Source organism: Poecilia latipinna, unplaced genomic scaffold (genome assembly GCF_001443285.1).
Source record: "Poecilia latipinna isolate Pla-1442-1.1 unplaced genomic scaffold, P_latipinna-1.0 Scaffold1551, whole genome shotgun sequence".
In the NCBI taxonomy this organism is placed as follows: Eukaryota; Metazoa; Chordata; class Actinopteri; order Cyprinodontiformes; family Poeciliidae; genus Poecilia; species Poecilia latipinna.
In genome coordinates this window covers 212707-235755 of record NW_015114167.1, presented here as the reverse complement: position 1 = coordinate 235755, position 23049 = coordinate 212707, and positions in this window count along the sequence as shown.

The window sequence follows — 23049 nt, the reverse complement described above, 5'->3', positions numbered from 1 at the left end:
ACATTAACACAGACACTGTGACAAGGAGTGAGGCGATCAGACTGACTGATTTAAACATGTAAATATTGTGGTGACATTTGTGCACAATATTCTACTATAGATGCACTGCCACTGCTGGAAGACCTTACAAATATAGGAGAATCAAGAAGGAAATATAAACTTTTTGGGCCTGATGTACTGATGCACTCTTCCACTGTAACCTGCAGGGGACAGTGGCTCCCCCATCTTTTTCTCCCTGGTTGCCATTGACCATGAACTAACATTGATCAGCTGACTCTTTTAAATAACCATTAACATATAGTACTTTGTATTAACCATTTATGGTTGAATGTGGGTCTTTAGAAGTCAGAACTGTTTGTTGTAATAAATCTCTTAAATCATTCCCGGTCTCTGGAGTTGATCTGCATGTGGGTTAGAAAGTTAGACCCCCCAACATGACAAGAACAGCAGATGAACTTTATATGCAAACAATAAGGTGTAGTTGTGATTTATGAAAGGAATATTGCTTTCACATGGTTTTATAAATCTGAATTCTGGATTTTATTTTTTTTTTTTTCGCCGTAAGCCATTTTCAGGTTTTGGGCGTACGTACACTTTTAGTATGGATCCTATGCAATGTTTTATAAATGAGACCCCTGATCTCAGTCCAAGAGATGCTGTGGTGGGAAGGCGGAAAATTACATCAGTGATGTACAGCCAACAAATCTGCAGCAGCTGCATGATCCCATTCTGTCAATATGAGCCAAAATTTTCTTAGAAATACCTGTGAGAATTTCTTGAATCTATGCCACATAGAAGTGAGGCATTTCTGAAGGCATTAGCAAGGTACACCTTATAAAGTAGCCTGCAAGCGTAGGTGTTTGCAAATTATGCAGGTCAATTCATGCAACAGGTTGCTTAACAACTGCTTAAAGAACAAACTTTAAAATCCTGGAAGTTATGGACACATGCAGAATACACAAAGTGACTGATCTAAGTTTTACTGTATGTAGAAAAAAAGGTGAAACAATTAACAGTAAAATAAAATAAAACCGAAACAAAAGGAAGTCACTTAGCTTAAATATTATTTTTTTGAGTGAAGATTTGCAGGGAGATTTGTAGAGCATAACTTTACTGGGCAAGTTCTTGTGAGTGAGTTGAGTCCAGCAAATACAACTTTGCCGTAACTTTGCCTTGAAGATAAACAAGTTCTTATGGCCCTTTGAGAATCCCGTTCATCATTTAATTGATGTCTGATGTCAGAGGAAAGAGTTCAGCAGATCTGAGAACATCTACAGTCAGGAGTTGCAGGACAAACTTCAACAACGATTAATTACACAGTTTTCATAAATCTAATGCAGATTCATGATTTCAGTAATATTTCGAAAATGCCTTCTACAGTGGCAATGTCATACTAGTTTGAGATTAATGATAATCAGTCAAGGTAATTATTTTCTCATAAAATAAATGGAGCAACAGTGGCTAGACAAACTTTTTGCTTTCTCTTTTCTAGCTAGCAAGCCAGGGGGCTGACCTGATGACCACCCAGATGAAGCATGCTTACTCCTAAAATCAGTCTCCAGGCAGACCCCCAGGAGTGTTGTACTTATGAACTCTCATCATATATGTGAAACATATCAAAATTTCAATATTTATTATTCTGATAGCATACACACCGTATTATAGAAAAGAAAGAAGTCAGTATTGATTTGCTTAGTCTGTCAATGTTGCTGTGTTTCAGAATGCTTTTGCAGCTTCCCTTTGTAATGTCACTCTCTGCACCTATTTTTCCTTCTGTCTTGAAGTTAGATTAGAAAAATGTAGAACAGAAACTCTCAAAAAGAGCACTGTCAATCACAGCTACACAGACCCAATAGGAATATTATAGGTTTGAAAAATGGCAGTAATTATTAGGCGCACAGGATAATTAGCAAAGCATTTGTGTCAGTCACTCTTTGAAGTCTTTTTTTGAGACATTCACAAGCTGTAAATGGTGCCATTTTCTTGATAGCACCACTTAGACCTAAAGGAAAGGAAAGGTCAACATAATTTTCTGCTTCTCTTTCAGCGATCTTGGCTTTACTGTTCAGCCTCTCATCAAATCCAGCCAGTCCGGTTTAACGTTATACTTTACCATCTTAACTTTTTACCCCTAGCGAAAACTCACCCGACAAGAGGGATTAGCTTTATAATACCGTGTGGATTAAAAATCATTTAGTTCATGACAGTCTTCAAAAATATTTTGCAAAAACTTTCAACTTTCAGCATCATTTTGAGAAATGCAGCCAAGCTGAAGGCTTCCAAGTCGGTTACAGTGAGGAGAATTGGTACAGGATTCCAGAGCTTAGCTTGTTTGAGGAATTAATGAAAACCTGTGGCTGCACCAAATATGTGAACATTTTCAAGATAAGTTTTAAAAAAAAAAAAAAAAAAAAACGTTCTAACTATAGTGGTATAAATGTTGTGGCTTTATTTCATAATTCATTTTGAATAATTCTGAATTTATTAAAGTTGCTCTCAAGACATCCAAAATAATTTGACCTAATTCGGTATTTTGCATTTTCGCTGTCAGCATTGCAAACTGCTCAGTTCCAGGTATAAAATGATTTCTCTCTCACGCTTCCTTCCCACTCTCTCTTTGCGACTGTATAGATCACAATAACGTTAGTGGTGACACTCCCTTCCATGGTCATTCATCTGAAACAGAGTTACATAAGCCATTTACCACCCGGCCTCCATGATGGATGGCAGGGCCCCCAGCCAAAAGCATCCAGGCCTGATCGCTCTGCTTTTGTCAGTGACAAATGTCACCAGAAAGACATATGACATCTCTCGATTTCCTGCAGTTTTAAATGAGAATATGTTTATGATAGAAAAACTTAACCAAAGAAGAAGTAGCATAAGGCATACGAGCATACAATATATTTGTATATAGTTTTTTTTTTTTTACTCCCAGTTTTTCCTTTGATTAAGTGTAGGAGTTGAAAATAGTTTTAAATTTATTGGGAGGTTTGAGCAATGGTGGTATTTTTGGTTCACTTACCACACTGAAAGAATGTGTCTTAGGGAGTAAGTTATTTTCACATCATTAATTCACATGGAGGACAAATTAACTATTGTAGAATCCTTGTTGAGAATGGAAGTTTATCGCGTGGGTTTAAATCATTAAATGCATGAGTGTGAAAATATTGTCCAACCATCACTTTATAAATACTGATAATAGATTAACAGTAATATCAGTAATTTTATTATTAAATAAATATCAGGTGTCAAAAATACACTTCAAAATCTCAAAAGTATTAAACATAAATAAACAGTAGGGACTTTTCCGATTATTTTAAAAGTAATACTTTGTTTTTCATAAAAATTTTCGGTACTAGACGCCTTTATATGACAGTAATTTGACAAAAAGGCGACAGAGAGAAGAGGGAGAAAGACAATGTTTCTGCTAAGGAACTGAGGAAGGAAGTCAAACGACCACCTGTTGGAAACGCGAGCCTGCTGAGTTTATCATACAAACTATTTCTCATTTCAACGTTCCTAAGAATGTTTGTAAACGGCACAATGAAAGATCACTGACAGCAGCGTCGGAAAGAGCAGGAGCTTTTCAAAGAATGAATATGTGTAGCATTACATCCCTATTCATTAGCCTGTAGCTTGAACTATCATGAACACGACAGTAAAGAAAACATTCGAAAATTATTTATGAACTTTAATCACTTTAGCTCAATACTGTCCGCATTTACTTTTACACATGCATATGCTGCCTTTGACAACACATTCATGACATGTAACAGCCGCCACATTGTTCATGGAGATCTGTGAGATTGTCACAATTTCAGTTCATCCACTGAAAATTCGTAAGCAGAAATATAGCAGATGCTCCAGGTGTTTAGTAGATGATTGGTCAGACATGGTCCTGGGGGCTTTGTAAGAACAGACAGGTTTTAATTAAAACTAGACATTTTATCAAACATTGTGACACGTTTGTCAGGTTTGTCCTGGGGACAATCCAGAAGTCTCTAAAACTTTGGATTGATTTTTCTCAAAAAAACTAAAAGAATGTCAAATACTCTCTGACGTTGCAATGGCACTGTGTTTATTGCAATTTAAGAATAATAGTAAAAATCAAACATTGCAATCCAACATTTTTCCACATCCCGGTAGTCTTTGTTGACCACCAGGCAACAAAGAAAACATATTTGCAGCTCAGCAGGAAATCAGTCCCACAATGCAGCAGGAAGGCTATGAGTATGGTATAGGTTTTTATGAGGAAGAATTTGTCAAAGCTGTAAGCCCAATATCCCAGGAAGCTCTATCCAAGAATAAATGTGTGTGCATGTGCATGAGGGAGTGCATGTGCGTGTGTGTGTGTGTGTGGCTTTGGGGACAGATGTGAATGCACGTATGGATAGCAGACAGAATTTAGAGTAGTCTGACAAATGATTTATAGGAGCAATTTTACCAAGCTGTCATTGCATGTTATTTGGCTGGACGTGCTGTTTGTGTGGCGTACCTATGTGTGTACGTTCAAATAGACTTGTGCTTATCTCCAAATAAATGCAAGTGTACCGCGTGTGCAGATGACAGTGGTGTAGGCAATCTGGACGGATACCGCGTCAGGAGCAGGAGCACATCACTAAACTGATCGCTGCTTTGCTTTAATGGACACAAATGGTGTGTATCATGTGTGGCATATCTCTATTGTAAATCGTGCATTTTTTCATTCATCATTCAACTTAGGGCTAAGTGGTATGCCAAGATGCATTATAACATTGATAGTCCCTGTACAGATCAATCTCAATCTTGATCATGATTTAGAATGTGACAATGCCGTCAACATGCAAATTCCTTGTGCTTCCGGCAGCTGGTGGGCTGCTGAATGCTCTGCAAAGATGACGATCATGTCAGTTGCATGAAGCAATACAAGTACGGGTGCTACAAAGTAAAATTGGTCTGAATTGTGCCACCACTTGCAGCTGTAGAGTTAAAAGAAAAAAAAAGAAGTATTTTATTAAATAGCTTAAACAATCATTTGTGCTAATAAAAGGTTGGCATGTGGTCAAAACTACTGACACAGCCATTGAATTATGGCTCTATTGATGTATCAACTCACAATGGGCATTATTTATCAAATGTGTGTAAGGTGGAAAAATAGATGCAAAGTAATTTTTTTTCCTCACATTTTGGGACGTGTCACTTTGAAGGTGAGCACAGGACAAGCTCAAATTTCCCACCAGGTTTCAGAAAGAGCATTCAGGTTTATTTATGAACTTGGGGTGCAGAAGAGGAAATCAGGCTGCGTCTGACAAATATTAATCTGTACTGGTAGAGAATACCACAAGATTCCAGGTTGGGTTATTATTTATCGATGATGAAACTCAGGGAATTGACTTTTTGGGGGCAAAATGAATGTACATAGCTGAACATAGACAACAACATCAGTAGCCTACAGGCTGCCTGATAAGCTATTTATATTAGCTAGTCATCTTTTACCTAACTTTACCTGCATCCAACAGCTTTACTCAACAGTCGGTTAGTTTGGGGGAAAAACTGTGAAAAGTTCTTTGCGTTTTGCTGGTTTGCTGCCATGATTTTAACACACCTGTGTAGCTCTGTACAGCAGCAGCAGGTCTCCTTCACTTCCGCACAGGTCTAAGCCCAGCGCTAGCGGCGTAGCGCTCATGTTGCGTTTAAAGGCGGCTCGGAAAAACAGGTTACCACATGTTAACAACGGATTAAACTGTTTTAACTGCTGGTAAAAGTGACAGAGGACACAGATATGGGAAGTGTGGAAGCCCCTACTGTATCAGATTGACATAGGAATAAAAGAGAGTTGGCCATTCTAAGGTAAAAACCTAGCGCATACAACGTTCATGATTTTTTGTTTGTTTTTTTGTTTTTATTTTCATCCAGACGGTTCCCCCCCTGCAATGGCACTGCGCCCCCCCCTAGGGGGCGCATTCCACAGTTTGGGAACCTCTGGTCTAAACCATGAAAAGTGAAGACTGTTTTAGGAGCACATGGAGGGTCTGCATTGTGCTGATTCTCTGCACATAAAGTTCTTAGTGACTGAAGCCTGCTCCAATAACATACATTCACTCCTCGCTCAAATTAGGTTCTGCAAGATGGACCTTCTATCCCTCACATTACACAAACAGTTTAAACTTTGATTTCATTCTTCAGTAGTACTGCTGCAGTGCTGCCCCATTTAGTCACAAGTCAAAGTATTAATCAACTGACCTGCTAATAGCCTATGCTTTAGTAATTGAGCTTGAAAAATATTAAGTGGTCTTTACTGAGTTGGAACATAACTAGATAAAGACCTCACTATCTGCTCTCCATTCATCCCTTACGTTCTTGTGGGTCTTTCTCTGCAGTTCTGCAATAAATTTTGTAACACTCCCTTCTCTTGCTGCCCGTCTAAAGTGACTCAACTGTAATACAGTTTAGTTTTATATATGAACATGTTTAAATGTATCAGTTTCTTCTTGTTATAAATGTTAGTTGTACAGCTTTTATTTATCTGTTTTGTATGCAAGCCGTTTGCTTATTCTTTGCAATCCTTTGAATGGTTGCAGGGGAGCTGGAGTGTGTGTCTGCTGGGATAATTTAGGAAGTGGACAATACTTTGAACCCCGTTGTGAAGCCCTGGCAATGGTCCAAGCAGAACATGGTCTAAAACATCAAATGGTCTTTGCTCGAAAAAGTGGATTTTACACAATTACTCCCCCACTCTCCCACACACAAGATAAAGATAAAGATGATTTGTTTGACTCATGGACCTCCAGTTTTTTTTTTTACATTACCACTTCTTTTATATGTTTAGATTTGAGCTCCAAATGCCATGGGCCAAGCCTTCCTTGACAGTTTCTTTACCAGGTTGTACAACAGTATTTTCATTTTATCCACCATTGCTCACCTCGACCCACAAATCATGTGTGGGTAATCTCAGATCTATTCTAATTTAAACCTTCTCAAGCAAAGATAACACAGTAGGTCTGTAACAGAAACGTGAGGTTTTTCAATACCAGAAGGACAATTGGTAAGAAAAAAATTAAAACGGTTTCATGTAACAATAGCCCTACATTTTAATTCACACATCAGCCTTTTCTGAAAAACATATATACAGTTGAAGCCAAATACTTACATGAACCAAATAAAAAGACACAAATATTTTTTTTTTCTCAACATCCTAAGTTAAATTTGACCAAACATGTTTTATTTTTGCTTAGATATTACCTAAATTATTTCTGTTCGCTAAATGCCAGAAAACGTCTCTTTAGCGAGAACACTTTTTGTAACTTTCCTCGGATTCAAAAGTTTGGGCTTCCTTCCACGGGACACATAGGAAATGAGGAAAACATTTAAGTCACTGCTGTAACTTAATTGCAGTCAGGTATGGAGTCATACTTGTGGCTGTATTTAAAGGCTCCACCTTAAACCTGCTGCTTTCTTGTTTGGCATGATGGGAAAGTCAAAAGAAATCAGCCAAGATATCAGGAAGAGAACTGCTTCAGTTGCACAAGTCTGGTTCATCCTTTGGAACGATTTCCAAATGCTTGAAGGTGCCGCAGTCATTTGATCAAACAATTATATGCAACTATAGACATGATGAGAATGATTAGCCATTACAATGCTCTGGAGACAGATTCTGTCTCCCAGAATTGAATATTGTCTCTTCCTAATTGTGAAGTGTGAGGGAGGCAGGATCATGTTGTGGAACTGTTTTACTGTAGGACGAACTGGTGCAGGAAAAAAATAGATAGCATCAAGAGGAAAGAATAATATATAGAATTATTGAAGCAACACCTAAAGACATCAGCCAGGAAGTAAAAGCTTGGGCGCAGACTGGTCTTACAAATGTAAAATGACCCTAAACTTACATTGAAAGTGGATACTAAGTGGCTTAATGGCAACAAAGTCAGTATGTATTTACGTATTTTATTTGGTGTATGTAAACATCTGGTTTCAACTCTATTCCCCTGGACTTGAGACAACAGACCTGGTTGTCCCACGTGTCACTGGGTAAACACCTGTTCCTTTTTTGGCCAGTTTTGATAGGTAATGACCGCTGTTGACTGAAATCACCCCACTGCAGTTTTAAAGATTCTCTGACCTGTTTGTCAAACTCACTTAAATCCTTACACTGACAGATTTTCTTGCCTCTCTGACTGAAAAATATTCACTTGATGGATAATAAACCCACTCACAGACAGGTGTCATAATGAGGAGATAATCAGTGTTATTCACTTCGTTCTATATTCAGCAGCAAAGCAACATAATGTCTTGGAAGAGTTATTTCTTGTTTTCCCACAAAACAACATGGCCAGTCTCTATCTAAAAAAGTATAGAGAGGCTTTGACAGCGCTTTGGCCACAGTCAGGTCAACACTTCTCACAAGAGCTTTAAAAGAGCCTTGAAAAGCTCATTGTTTACTTGACTGTTTCCTCAGCCTCTGCCTTTTTCCACAAAACCACACACACACACACACCTACACACACACAAATTTGCACATCTCTATAGGACTCCAATCTCTCTGAAGCTCAGCTGGTGGAACTGATGCAGCTGAAGGCAAGGGCAAACACAGAACCCCGAGGATGGTTGCGGACAAAGGGTCCCTACAGTGTCTGATACTGGGACATCAGCACAATGTTTAGTCTATGTTTGCATATTGCTTAAGGCAGGAAGCTGTTAATCTAACCTAACACAACTATAACGTGCTGGACAGCATGACTCAGGAGGGCAGCAATCAAAGAATACACAGCATGTGAACAGTTTGCACTCTCATCTAATATTTGCTGTCCGGAGGAATTCATGTCAAGAATCGATGAAGCGTCATCAAACTGTAGTTAAAGCTGTCGTCATGTAGTCATACTACCGAATTGGACAGAGAAGCCCTCTTCAGACAATGATATGTACAGGTGTCTTCTACTGCTCATCAAGAATGACAATGTTTGGTTGGTTACTGACTTGAGAGATAGATCGTGGCTGAGTACCTATTAACCCCGACACTGGCTAGTGGAACTGTGTGAAGTACTTTCAGAGGATTATGTAAAAGCAGCACTACGTACAATTCCTATTTTCTTTGCAAAATAGGCCAGTGAGGCCAGTTCTCCAGCATGGAACAATAAACAAAGTGTTTTCCAGATCAAATGTTGATCTGGCCTCTGCCTCAGTAGGGTTATCGTCTCTGAATATGTGCATTTCCTATCTGTTGCCTTGTTGCTTTCTCTAGTTACTCCAATCCTGTCCCTGAATGTTAGAATGGTGTTCAAATCAACAAAATGTGTTCTTTGCACACAAAACGCCAGCAAGACCTCTCTTTTACCGAATTCAAATGGTAAAGGACTCCTCGTTTCATTACTCTGGTGAAACCTACCTGACACAGTTTGCCTCTCTGTCTATCGGAGCCCAACTCTGCTCTTTGAAGTAGAACTTGTAAATAATCCTTCTCAGTCACCCACCCTCACCGAGTCGGTCTCTCCACCAAGGGTCTTGCAGGCAAAATTAGCCAGCCAAGTCCCAGTGTCTTTGCTTCCATTAACTTTACGCTGTGCAGCTGTGTTCATGCAAGTGTGTGTCAGAGTGGGCGTGCAATGAACATTTCATGTCGGTGTGTTTGTGCATGTCTGGAAACGGGTCTGGCCTTTGTGTTCAGCTCTGCTGGTTGAGTGGACGCTGTCCAGGATGATTAATTGAAAGTTCAGAAAAAATCTCTGTTAGGATTTCAGAACCATCAAAGGGGAAAATTGGCAACATTGTCTAAGGCAGAATCCTTCATAGCCAACATTCATCATCGAGAGATAAAAGGTTAGATGGGTAGCTATAGCTTGTCGGTGTGTGTGCATGTGTGTGAAACCTGCCGAAATGGGTATATAGTCTCTAAACATGAATGATGTCAGTGGTCTTTGGATTAATCTTTGTGCCATGATCAGGAGTAGAAATACATTTTTCTTCCTCCAGCCACTAACCAAAAGTCTTCAGGTTTTGTTCTTAATCTTTACTATTTAAAAATAAACTGCACTGTAAAATAAACAATATATCCTACACGTGTCAATTCATATGATGATACTGTAAAACCTGCTGCCAACAACTCTGGTCATTTACTCTCCTTTGTTGATGTTTGTCTTTGCCTTTCTACTTCAATTTAAAACACACTGTTTTATTCCCTTCTATTTATCCATTTAATTCTACTGGTAATTAAGATTTTAGATAATTTATGTAGATTAAAAAAAATAGTGAAAATGCTGAAATGTGTGATTTAACGTAGCTATTGAGGTGACAGCCTGTCATTCCACACTTTGTGTGTGTTAATCTACACTAATAGAAGTCTGTATGAAGACTTCTAATATGTCTAAAAATTACATTCAGGTGTTGAAATCACTCTCGAGTTAAAACCACATATTTTGACATTTTAGGAAAATTATTTTAAATCATTGATTGTGAACACATTTGCAAAAGCTGGGCACACAAAGACTAAAATGTTTAAATACAGGATGTCAAAGCATCCAAAAAGCCATTTGCCTGCTGAAAACATTTGTGACAGAATTTTAACTATTTACTCTCAAGTTACAGCCAGCCATGTAACTTGCTAATTTATTTTATTTTTTTTTTTTAATTTTGTAATAAAAACAGTTGTTTAACTTTGGGTTTACATTTTCACTTTACTCAGAAAATGTGCACTACATTACTACTCTCACTTCCTCAGAAAATTTGACCAGTGGTGGTTGCTAATTTCCACTCCTAGCTTTGATTTATGTGTGATTTCTTTCAAGCATGTGATTTTGCAGCAACAAAAACTTTTAACTATGATTACACCAGAAACACAGATGACTCCTTTTTCCCCTCATTTGTCACCTTAGATATTATTTATGGAAAATTTGTGTTCAGTGTGATCTGCATGCACATCAGCAGGGGTTCGCTTTTCTGTGGCGGTCCTACAATGCTTTCTGAGCAAGAGTGTAATTAGTAGAAAACATGATTTGTGCATGAATGTTTGTGTGCGTGTGTCAAAGAGACTGTGAGTGCACAATATGAGCACACAGCATTTCTGGCCCACTTCATTCGGCAACATAGTCTCACAGCAGGTGGTTCATTACACGGCCTGTAATTAGGTTGACTTGACTTTCTTCTGCTACTGATTACAGATACATATTGGTTTCAGTGGAGCGTGGAAACAAGATTTTTTAATTATTTTTATTTCAGCGGATTATTTGTTGCTTTAATCTACTGGGGTGTGTTAGCGACTTGAGTTCGCTGTGCCCTGTTGGTCTGGTTTTGTGCATTAATTTGCTTTATGTTCTGTTTTTGTAAGGCAGCAATGTGTCAAAGATGCTTTAATTTTTTTTTTTTTTTTAAACAATCTACATGATAATGCCTGCAAAATCTCGAGAATACCTTCTTGTACGCTTTCTGCTGTCATTCAATCATTATTATTCCATCATTGATAATAAGCTAAGCCTGATTACCACCAAATAGAAACTTAACTTCAGTTTGTAATTTAGCTGTAAATAAAATAAAAACTGTACTTAGGTTTCATTATTTTAAGGCATTCAATTTTTGCAGCAGAAAGGATCATATTTAAACTCAGTATTAAATAACATTCTTGTGATTTTATGTGGAATATTAAAGGTCAAAATGTGGTAAATGTTAGCATTGCCTTTTTACTTTAACAGATCAATCTTAATTTTAATTATAAACTTTGAAATTCATAGGTAGCGCCACAGCGTTGCAGACTTTTCTTCAAAAATAAGATTTTCCTTCTTCTGAGCAGAACCTGCTCCCCTCGGCTCTGATATTTCCAGGTGTTGGATGAGTGGAATGAGGATGTGATCAGTTAACCTTTACCCTCTGGCAATCACAGTCATGAGGTGACTCACTAAGTCCTGCCTGACCCACATAAAGTTTTCAGTAGAAGCAGCTGGGTGTGCTAAGGTAAAGTGGAGGCTATTTCCTGAGGAATTAATTTAGAATTACAGCATATACTTTGTTGAAGCATTAGATGTTTGGGATCAGATGAAGGTTAGAGAAGCTCAGTAGGTATAGCAATAATAAGACATGTTTTAAGGTAAATAAATCAGTCTGATAAACTGTCGTAATTACAAAACAATCTGAAAGATTGAAGAAGCAAGTAAATAACTGTACTGATTTCAGATAATTCAAAATTAATTTAAAATAAAGGAATTTAAATTAATTCCTTAGTAAAAAGAAACATTTTATTTTATCAACACTAGTATGTTTTCTAATGAATTAATACTATTAGTGAATGGTAAAATTTTAAGAATAAAATTTGTAATTTGAAAAACATTTTTATTCATTAGAGCTGTAAGCAGCGTCGGCGGCCCTCGCAGCTCAGTGCTGCTCCCTTTGTTAGAGTAAGTCTGGAGCTAACATTTAAATACACAGCAAATATAGTGCAGAGTTTTCTCTTTCCGTCTGGGTTTTTGTTAAGCTTAAGCTCCTTAAGAAGTTAGGATGTTGGTTATTTGCTTGAAAAGTTTAGCAACTTTTTCCAAGGTGGAGAAGTTATCTACTTCTCCACCTTGGAAGTGGAGATTTCCAAGGTCTTGTAAAATGAAAACATTGTTTAACTTATTTATTTTTATTATTTATTTGTAATCTAAACCCTAATTAAGAATGTGTTTGGTTCATTTGTTGTCAAGACCTGCTTGTATCCAATGTTTCTTGTGCCTTAAACTTGTGATATTATTGTATGACCACAACCTTTATTTAATATAGTCCACACTTCATAGGAAGTGTAATTTGTTATTTGACTTTATTCATAACAGTTGTATTTATTTTCTGGGTCAAACTTTGAGATATCTTTAAATGTTTTGTCTGTTTTAAATTATTAATTTGTTCACATACCGAGACTCAGTACGTGTGACAAAGCATTTAGAGTGACGGACTGTATCGGTCGTTTTATAGGATTTTTTTATTATTATTTATGATGCTGATCAGTTTAATATGTGTTAATGGTAAAATATGTTTGACAGTGTTTTTTTTATTTATTTTATTTACACCTTTGCATTGATGTTGCGGCCTCCAGAGAGAACATTTATAAAAAAATGCTGCGACTCTTTCAAAGTCGCACTTGAGGCTGTTGCCAAGAAGCAGCGCCAGATGAAGGTGATGGAAAATAAGGCTCATTTCAGGATCAACTGAGCAAAACAAAAAAAGAAGTTGGCGGCAGCACAAGACAATATTGAAAGTCTTAAATGTACAGCAGCATTTTATGGTGATGGTAGGCATATGAATAGTATATAATGTTGATTGAAGGTTTTATTTACGTCTCATATGTTAATTAAAAGGTGATTTAATGGAATATTATTAGGTGCTTGCAGTGTGTACAAAAAGTACTTTTTGCCCTTGGATGGTTTGTTGTTTTTCTGGGTTTTACAAATCAAATGGGATAAAAAAAATGGACTTTTGACAAAACAATTACACTAGTTTAGGAGATATAAAATAATGATTGTATAAATATTCATCCCCTGTTGCTGCGTCCAGAGAGGACATTTATAAAAGATGCAGAGAGGCTTTTAAACTGACACTGGAGACTCTTGCGACGAAGGAGTGCCAAGTCAAGGCCATGGAGAAGAATCTTCATTTTCTGCAGGGTCAACTCAGTGGAGCCGAACAAAAATTGGTGGCAGGAGAAGAGGAAATGGAACATCTTAAATGTACAGAAGCATTTTATCCTGATGGTAGATATGTGAATAGTATATCATGTTGATTATAGGTTTTATTGATGTTTTATATGTTAATTCCCATTTGATTTAATGAAAAATCATGAGGTAAAAGATTCACTTTTGACCAACAAAATTTAAAAAACTCTCAAATATCATAGTGAATATTGATCTCTACAAAATGACAATTGCATTAACTTAGGAGATATAAAATAACGACTGTATAAATATTCACCCTCTTCAAGTCAGCATACAGTAGCTACCCCTTCATATATTAAGGTACATATGACAAGTTTTATTCTGAAAATAAGTATTTCTGCAATGTGTACATTGCAAAATTAAAGTTTTAAGTAGGGAGTCCAAATGGGGACATCTGTGCATTAGGGAGCTGTGGGAGGTTATCCGTCACATCATGCACATGATAAACCTGGCAATGATTTTCACCTGACAGTGCTTGGCAATTCATTTTTTTCCACAACAGTAGCCAGTCAATTTAATCAATATCAGACTGTTCTCCAAAAAATGAGTTTGTCTCGAAGACGTTTAAATTGGTTTTCCCTTGTCGTGTATCAAGCTGGCCAAAGTTCAAACGCACTCCAAAAATTCTTCTGGCCTCCACCAGGGATTGAAAGTAAACCTCTAAAAACTGGATTGTTGAGTCTACAGCATTACCAAAAAAAGTACAGCATTAAAGATAGTAAAATTCCAGCCTCCATGTTGCATCTGATTCTGGGTCATGAGGGATCTCATAGGCAAAGTGCCTTTTTGTGGTTCAGCACTGCTTCAATGTTCATTTGTTCACGTTTTGCTGAGATCTGAGAATCTTTAAAACTAGTTGCCCGGAACTGATTACATTTTCTTTGCTTTCCTGAATTAGGGCCACTGCAACATCAAGCTGCACGAGGGCTGAGTGAAATAGTTTGCTTGTGTTAATCTGGGAGAGAATGTCATACCAAACCACTAAACACCTCCACACAATAAATCCAGGACACCCAGTCGAACTTGAGTCTTTATAATGTGAAAGGTGTGAAACTGAAATACAGATACAGACAATCACAAATACATGGTAGATTCAGTGCATTAAATACAAGCATGTCTGAACAAAGGCATTTAACCTAAAACGCCTGCTAGAATTATGCATAAAACATCAGTGTGACCTTTAAAGTATTTAATGCTTTGTCATTAAAGAATGTTTTTACAACACAAATATAACCTTCACATACGATTCAAATTAGTATGATAATTAAGGTAAATTGACTAAATAAATTCACAGGTTATTTGTTTAGCTAAATCCCCCAGCATGTTGCCTAATATCTTGTAATTACAAACATAAACGAGTCAAACTGTAAAAGTAACAAAGAGCTATCAGTTCCTCTCCTTTTAAAAAGTTCCCATTGTTGGCCTGATGTAATGTCCACAGATCCCTGAAGTGCCAGTTTTCTTCTGCTAGTGACTGAATAATACTCATTAAGTGTGTGAGAATGTTACTCCAGCAATTCTTTTCTGCCTCCAAGAGGACCATTGCAGTCTCATCATAGTGTTACCCTTGGAAAGTTGCAGAACAAATTCTTCCCATTTTACCGTATTGCTACAATGATCGTCACCATTTCCATGATTCTCCAGCAGTGCCCCTATGTCAACTCAATCGCACTGTCCATCGACTCCAGGTTCTAAGGACTTTTAGGAAAATAATTTGCATCAAAAGCAACAGACTACATCTTTAATTCTTTAATAAATCATCCAACTCTGCCTGACTTTTTCCCATTGACTAACTGTGTGTATGCATAGCGATAGTGAAAACATCAACTGTCAGACCTTTTGGTGAAGGAAAACGCTAAGTGTGGATGCAGGAAGTTCGTATTGCCGTTGCGTAACATACCACGGCCACAAGACCAATTTTTTTCCCCTATTTGCATCTTATTTTTAAAAAAAGTGTAAGTGAGTTCATTTTCACAACAAAACAGAAGCTTCCTTTATGTGTTCTGATTATACATGCAACAGTCTATTTTCTTGTGGGAAATTTCCACTAGTCTAGAGACAAAATATGTGTAGGGTACAGCGTTATGCATATTTGCATATTAATGTCTAATCATCAGAGTTGATAGTTCCAACTAGATGTCTGCTATTGCGGAGTTATTAGTGTTGATTAAAAATCAGAGACAATACCGGAGAGAAGCTCCTTATTGTCTTACCAGTGTAGCTTCAACATGTCACACAGAAATCAAAAAAATGACCAATAAATGTAGACACATTGTTCAAACTTGATAAGTTACTGTTAAGTTAAAAAAAAATGTTAAGACAAAGCCTAGTATTCATACCACATATATTTTATAAAACATTTATGTTATGGTAGCATTTTGTCTTCCTTACAGATGCCAACACTGTTTCTAAATGAATTCACTTCACAAAGCAATAAAAGAAACACAAAGACATGACGTTAAAAATTAATTAATGTTTATTGAAAAAAAAAAAAGTAATACATAAATCTACATTGTCAAAGGTATGTGGCGAGACGCCACTTATGTCCAGCTTCTCGGGGGGGAAAGAAAAGGGAGCAGCTATGAATGTAATCCAACATAAGACACCACTCAGCACAATGAGCCGTATCCAGATGAGCTTTGAAGAAGGTTCTTGTCCACTGACTACAAAATGAACTGTGCATTCAGAGCATAAATGGCCATTTATACCGAGCATACAGGAATAATATCACTTAAGTTATCAAGAGTTGTGGGAAAATATGAAGTCTCCACATCAGCTCAACTCGTTAATCTGTCAGAGTCATGACTTATAACAATGCTACAGACATGACAGAGGCTATAAAGCTGTCGGCTACTGTGAGTGGTTTGTCATAAACTGTATCAACGGCTTAGGCTTACTTCTGAGGTAGTAACACATCAGTGGAGCTGTATGACAATGTCCCAAGTATATCTAACCACATCGCTCACACAATAACATTAGACTAAAATGTACTTTGACATTTAAAAAGATAATCATAAGATGAATGTTTTTGTCTCCACTGCCTTCAACCATTCTGTAACAGATCATTTCAAGCTGTAAACCCTAAAAGCTTGTTACATCATAAGTGAAATATCTGGATAGTTGCCTTACAGGTTTTAGGTTATAGGAATACTTAGCTTAATTGTTCCCATTACAGGTTAATTACTTGGTTTATCTTATAGGTTCTTTGGCCCCAGGTGCATTTTCATTAAGACCAACTTTAAATTCTTATTTTGTTTTAGGTGGTACTTGAACATGGCCCATTTCAACAAATGACTTGCAGTAAAACTGTATCTTAAAAAGCAATTAGTAGAGTGTGTTGGTGACTGAACTCCAGGCAAGTGAAATCCAACTATTTATATAGAAGACAGAAACAGCCATTTTTGCATTTGTGGGATTTTTGCTTTTGCGAGCTCTCAGTTTATGTTCGTTAAACCCTTTCATGCAATAATGTGCTTCATTTTGGTTTTTTATAGCAGCATTTTCAGGCTCAAACAACTGTGGAAAACTTCGATCCTTTATGTTGCATGTGTTGCATGTCTATTAGGATGAAGGGCATAGTGTTCCAATATAAGTACTTTTTTTTATTATTATTATTTTTTTCCAATATTTAGAAGTTGTTTGTGTTGGGCTGACAGTTCAAGGGTGTATTCACAGTTTACTGAAATGCTGATCAGCAAAATTATTCAGAAGACAAGGCCATGCTCACTGCTATATGAATCCTCCTGAAGCAATCCACGTAGCTTGGTGACTGAATCTTCATCCGTGTCTCCATAGATGAAATCAAACATCTGGGTTCTGTGCCCCGGGGCAGTGTCCACGGAGAAAGTAAACGTTACAGTAAATGTGAGTCATTGCCACTTCTGGGCTGTTTTGTGCAACAAAAGCTTAAAATGATCAAGCAAAAGTGTTTGCTTGACAAGTTAAACAACACAATGTCACTTTTGTTAGCTGATTTTCAACAGTATTGTGAAAAGCATTGAGACAAGGTCCGTCACTTCAGCTTGCCTTTTTAATAAAACTTTGTAAATCAGTGATGGGCAGCTTTGTCATATGATCGTTTTATGTTATCTTGATATTCAAAGACCGAAAACATACAAAATGTGTTGAGTCCATCTATAACTCAGTAAGAGACTAAATAACCTTTTTATTAGGTGGCACTTAAACGGAATCTTGCAGGAGTGACACATACTGTATTTGCCGTCTATATGTCGTCTCTACGGTGCAACACTCATGGTGAGAACATCAACATTAATGGAAGTTGACACACACTTCTATGCATTTAAAATTTCCATTTCAAGTTTTATGCTTTCAAGTCGGTTATGCTGAGAGGTGTGGAAAAAGAAGTCAGCAAACTTTGCTGTACAGCAAACAAAGCTGGTTTATTAAGTCCCTAGCAACACAGGGTAACATTTATTTGAAGGGGGGTGAATAAGACTGACATGACACTGTCATAAACATGACATAACACCTGTCATGAACATGAATAAGCCTTCATGAATATTTATGACTGTTGTCATAAAGCGTCATTTGCTAAATTATGACACTTTTAATACAAAGTTGACATTATTCAAAATGTCTTTGTTATGACAACTTGACATTAACCAATAAATCATTACTGATATAAATTTGTTATAAAAGAATTACTGATTGCACTTTAAAAATTAGGTAACTTTATGTTATTAAAGGTAAAGTTTAAACAGTTATGATTTCCTGGTTAATGTCAAGTTGCCATAAAGACATTTTGAATAATGTCAACTTTGTATTAAAAGTGTCATAATTTACCGAATGACGGTTTATGACAACAGTCATAAATATTCATGAAGGCTTATTCATATTCAAGACAGGTGCTATGTCATGTTTATGACAGTGTCATGACGGTCTTATTCACCCCCCTTCAAATAAAGTGTTACCCAACACAGCATAGTTCAAAATGGCCACCCTCTCATCAGTCCTCCTGCTACGTCAAGCTGTCCACCTATATAGTGGTTAACCCCGCCTGGCCAATCAAACTCCAGATGTGATCACCGCTCCTCCAATAAAAGAGCTGGGTTTGAGGTGGACCTCCTCTATAACAGGTTCCCAAGATGGCTGCTACAAAGTACACACCCACAAATTAACAAACATTTCACACAGGCAGATTCATTTACGCACTGAATCTGTATGAATCCTGCATTAATAATGTCCAGACATTATGTAGTAAAATTTGGAATAATAACGTACTAACCACAGTACAGTGGTTAGTACAGTGTGGACCCTCTAGAGCTTATAAATAAGTATGCACTGGACAAGAGTGCATACTAGGATCAGTCTGCCCAAGATCTTAATGATATATGAGGTGAAAGCTATGGCCTCCAGTCATTAATGGTTGCGTGAAGTTTCTTTCATGCAGGATGCTTTTTCCCAACACGGGAATCCTGTTAAATAAAAACCGACTTTGTAGAATCTGTGATGTATTCCTTTATGCTTGAGGTTACGTTTAACAAATTTTATAAATGGCATAAAATTATATCAAAATATTATTTATCATAAAAACTATTGTGTACATTTTTACATTGCATTTGCTAAGCATATAGGCAGCAGAAAAGCTTTAAGAGACTAACTGCAGACAGCTTACACATCCCTCACATCATTATGAAAGCGCTGCAATTAGAAGCAATTGGTGTTTATCAGTTTCCAGGTGTTGCTAAGACACTGTCAAAGGCTTCAGAGTTATGCTCTGCTCACCATTAACAGACACCTCCATATGCTTGCTCTGAATGGCCGCTGTCTCTGCTTTTTGTAATTATCTGATTTCTGCTTTGGGGCTGGTAGAGTATCAGTGCAGCTGAAATCATTTTGGTGACATTTGCTTCAACTTTTCTTATTTGGAACATACAATAGATTTATAGTAGAACAAAAAGGACTGTTATCCAACAAAATAATACCAACATATAAATGTAAATGCTCTTTTTTTTTAACCAGTGAAGCAGTAAAGTCATTATGTCATCATTATAAAGCTGAATCAACTTATTGACTAACATTTTATTTTTTTATTATTCTTAGCTGTAGTATTTAATATTACTAATTAAAGTAAAAACTAAAACATTAAAACTCACCTTTACAAAAACAAAACAGGGACGTTTTGTTCTGACAATCTGAAAGCATTAACATTACTAGCAGAGTTATTAAAAAATGCATTTTCAAAAAAAAAAAAAGCTAAATATGCCACACATCAGCATTTCCCCTGCAATTATCCAAGAGGGGCACCCAGCCCCGCCAACCAGACCTCTTGCCCCCACACACAGCATGTAGTAATTAAAGGTGTTTCACAGTTAATGTCATTGATGTTGTTAGTCTAACTAAGCACCACGAGGTTCTGTCCTCAGCTTTTTCCGTCCCTATATGGCGATTTGTCTATTTATAGCGCTCTTTCAAGCTCGGTTTACAATAGACGCATTGAACTGTGCGCACCGAGCCACACTTGCGCTACCTCATTGCAAACTTTCAAAAGCGGCAGCGCCAAAGTTGACAAGAGCAGGACAATAACACGCTCGTCTATTCTGTGTCACCGATGCTCACACAAGCAGAGTTGGGAGCTCTAGTACGTGGGTGCAAACATGCTCCCGCCAGCAGACAGAGAAACACAGGAAAAACAGCTGGCAAGGATATTTGCATCTTTTAAATGTGCCAAATTTCATTTTTGTCAAGAAGGAAAGACGAGAGATTGGTACTGACAATCTGTAAAACAATTAGAAAAATGAGGAGGAGGAAGAAGAGAAGCATACCATAGTTTTTTAAATTCTTCAGAGTTAGAAAAGTTCAACCTGAATCAGCAGCTTTAGCTGAGTTACTTCATCTGCATTTACTTCAGACTGAGAGAAATGCGAGTGGATGTTGGAAAAAAAAAAACTAGAAAAAACAGCAAAACTAGAATAAAAATCAACGAGACCCAAAACAACTGTAAATGGCTACAAAGGGAGGCCTAAACAGAGACTTGTCTTTGTCTTCATAAAATCAATTTATGAAAAGTACTTTGGAGTTTATTTTGTTTGACTGAAACAAACTGGATTAAACAATCTGAACATTCTTTAAACTAAATATCTCAAAGCTTCTCTTCATAATTGTGTTGTTTTTTGATCAGTCGCTGTTGATAACTCCTTGTAGGAAAGACTGTGTCACACAACCTGCACAATCGTGACAGACCAATCCGACAAACATATCAGGCAATCAATACATGGACAGTAAATTATTAACAGTGGGATGCTGTGAAGTGGGAAAAGAGAGTGAAAGGAAACCGCAATAAGGTGTTCATGTCAAGCTAAAGAAAAAAAAAAGAAGTCTGATTCAACACAGCTGCAATTCTTGAAAAAAAAAATCAGACATTGCTTGATGTTTGTTGTAGGTCGTCTTTGTGGGAGGGCTAAATTGAAGGTAAGTGCATTTGTCGAACTGAACAAGTAGAGACCACCACTGTACAGTTCTGGCTAAAGCTGCGGTCGCACCAAAAATATGGGCAATCTTAGCCTTATTATGTTCGGCTTGTCAATAGAAATTCACTGTCACTGTTCCTCAAAAGACAGTCTGAAGGTTAGAAAGAATATTGTTCGTCTTGCTTCTTGTTCGGTGTTCTTTTCTTTAGCCATCTCTTTCACAGAAACAAAGAGAAACTATTCCAACAATTAAACAATTAAGTTTCTCTGTAAACAAAAGCAATAAGCTTTAAACCAAATCAATTTCACTGAATGAATACTTTGAAAATGTAAATACACAAATTATGACAATTTGACCTGTTTTTTTTTTTTTTTTCATTGTGGCTTGATTCTTTTATTGTCATGTAAAAAGCCTGCTGCTTGCAGAAATCTTAACCAAGTAACTGCATTATGCTGCCTTTGAGAAAGCTCTTAGACAAGGGCTGATCTTTTTGATTGCTCTTGCAAGAAAAATTTATCCCCCTGATGAGATGCTTTCTTTGCCTTAATCTTTCCCCCATATTCTGCCTTCACATCCTCACTCTCCACTACTTTGCCGTTTTTACATCTCTTTTCTTGTTGCCTTTAATAATAGTTTTTCTGTTTCATTTCGCTCTGGTCTATTCATTCATCTTGCCTCATTACTTTTCTCCCCCCGCCCAGTGGCTCCTGTGTTGCCTTTGAAATTTACACTTTACAGTGTGAAAAGAAGCTGTCCTTCTCTGCAAGTATTGGTACCCAAGAGGCCCTTCCAGTGTTTGGACAGAAGTGTGAATGTTCCCATGTGTGTGAAAGACAAAGAAAGACAGCAGAGTGTTCACAGAGTGAGTGACACAGTGTGCGTGTGTAGGTTGAATGTCCCTGCAAACACGCAATTAGGGGAAAGTGCATGTCGTGTGTGGACATGAAGGGAAGTGACGGTGACAGTGAGCATATGTGAGTTGGTGTGTGTTTGCGTGACATCCATCAGTTTCTCTCCGACTGTGAAGGCGACCCACAGAGCAGTGAGCAGGCAAGCAGCAAACCCCCCGCTGGAGAGACAGTGAATGAGCAGGGCAGATAATGCCCTTTTATCTTCCCCAGCAAACTCCCCCCGAAACCCCCACCGTCGCCTCCCTTTCCACCTGCTAACTCGCCTCCTCCAACACTGGCAAACACACAAACTGCAGCTTCCTCTTCACCGTCACCAGAGGGAAAGCTTTAAGATGGATTAAGTGGTGTTGGAGACAGCATCGCACGTCGTTGGATGGATGGATGAACAAATGTACAAAACCCCACGACACATGACTTTAGATTGTAGCAGTAAAGTCTTTAGGATTTGGTTTGGGGTAAATTAAAAATAAAGCAACTCCGCTGCATGTTAAAACAATTATTTACAATAATCTTAAAAAAAAAAAAAATAGAGATGAAGGGCAACACACAGATGAAAAGAGACCCGAGCTACTCACACATCATGCTGATATTGTTCATTTGAATTAACGATAATAGACTGTGGCATCGCCACACCTTCAGAGGACGTATAACCTGCAAAAGAGAAAATAAAAAAATATGACAATAACACTACATTCACAGAATAAGAAATAAAGTCACAAAATTTCGCCTCAGGTGCCACAGTGGCTACGGCCGGCCCTGCATTCAAGGGGCCAGTCGAAGTCTTGGTCTCACCGATCGCTGCCTGTTCCATCAGCTCCTTCAGACGAGCAACAGCAGTAATTAGTAAACACCTGGTGGAACTGTGCATCTACTGAGTTAGTTATAAAAGCTACTTCAAAGTGCAACACTGGTAAAAACATTGTTAAATGCTCAATGGAGAAACGTTGTGATGACTTGATGAAGACAGAGGCCCAATTTCAAGGCGTTAAATTGCAAAGACAAGATTCTTTTGAGTCATGCTTGATATGCACAGCATTTTTACAACAAATGACGCTTACTCA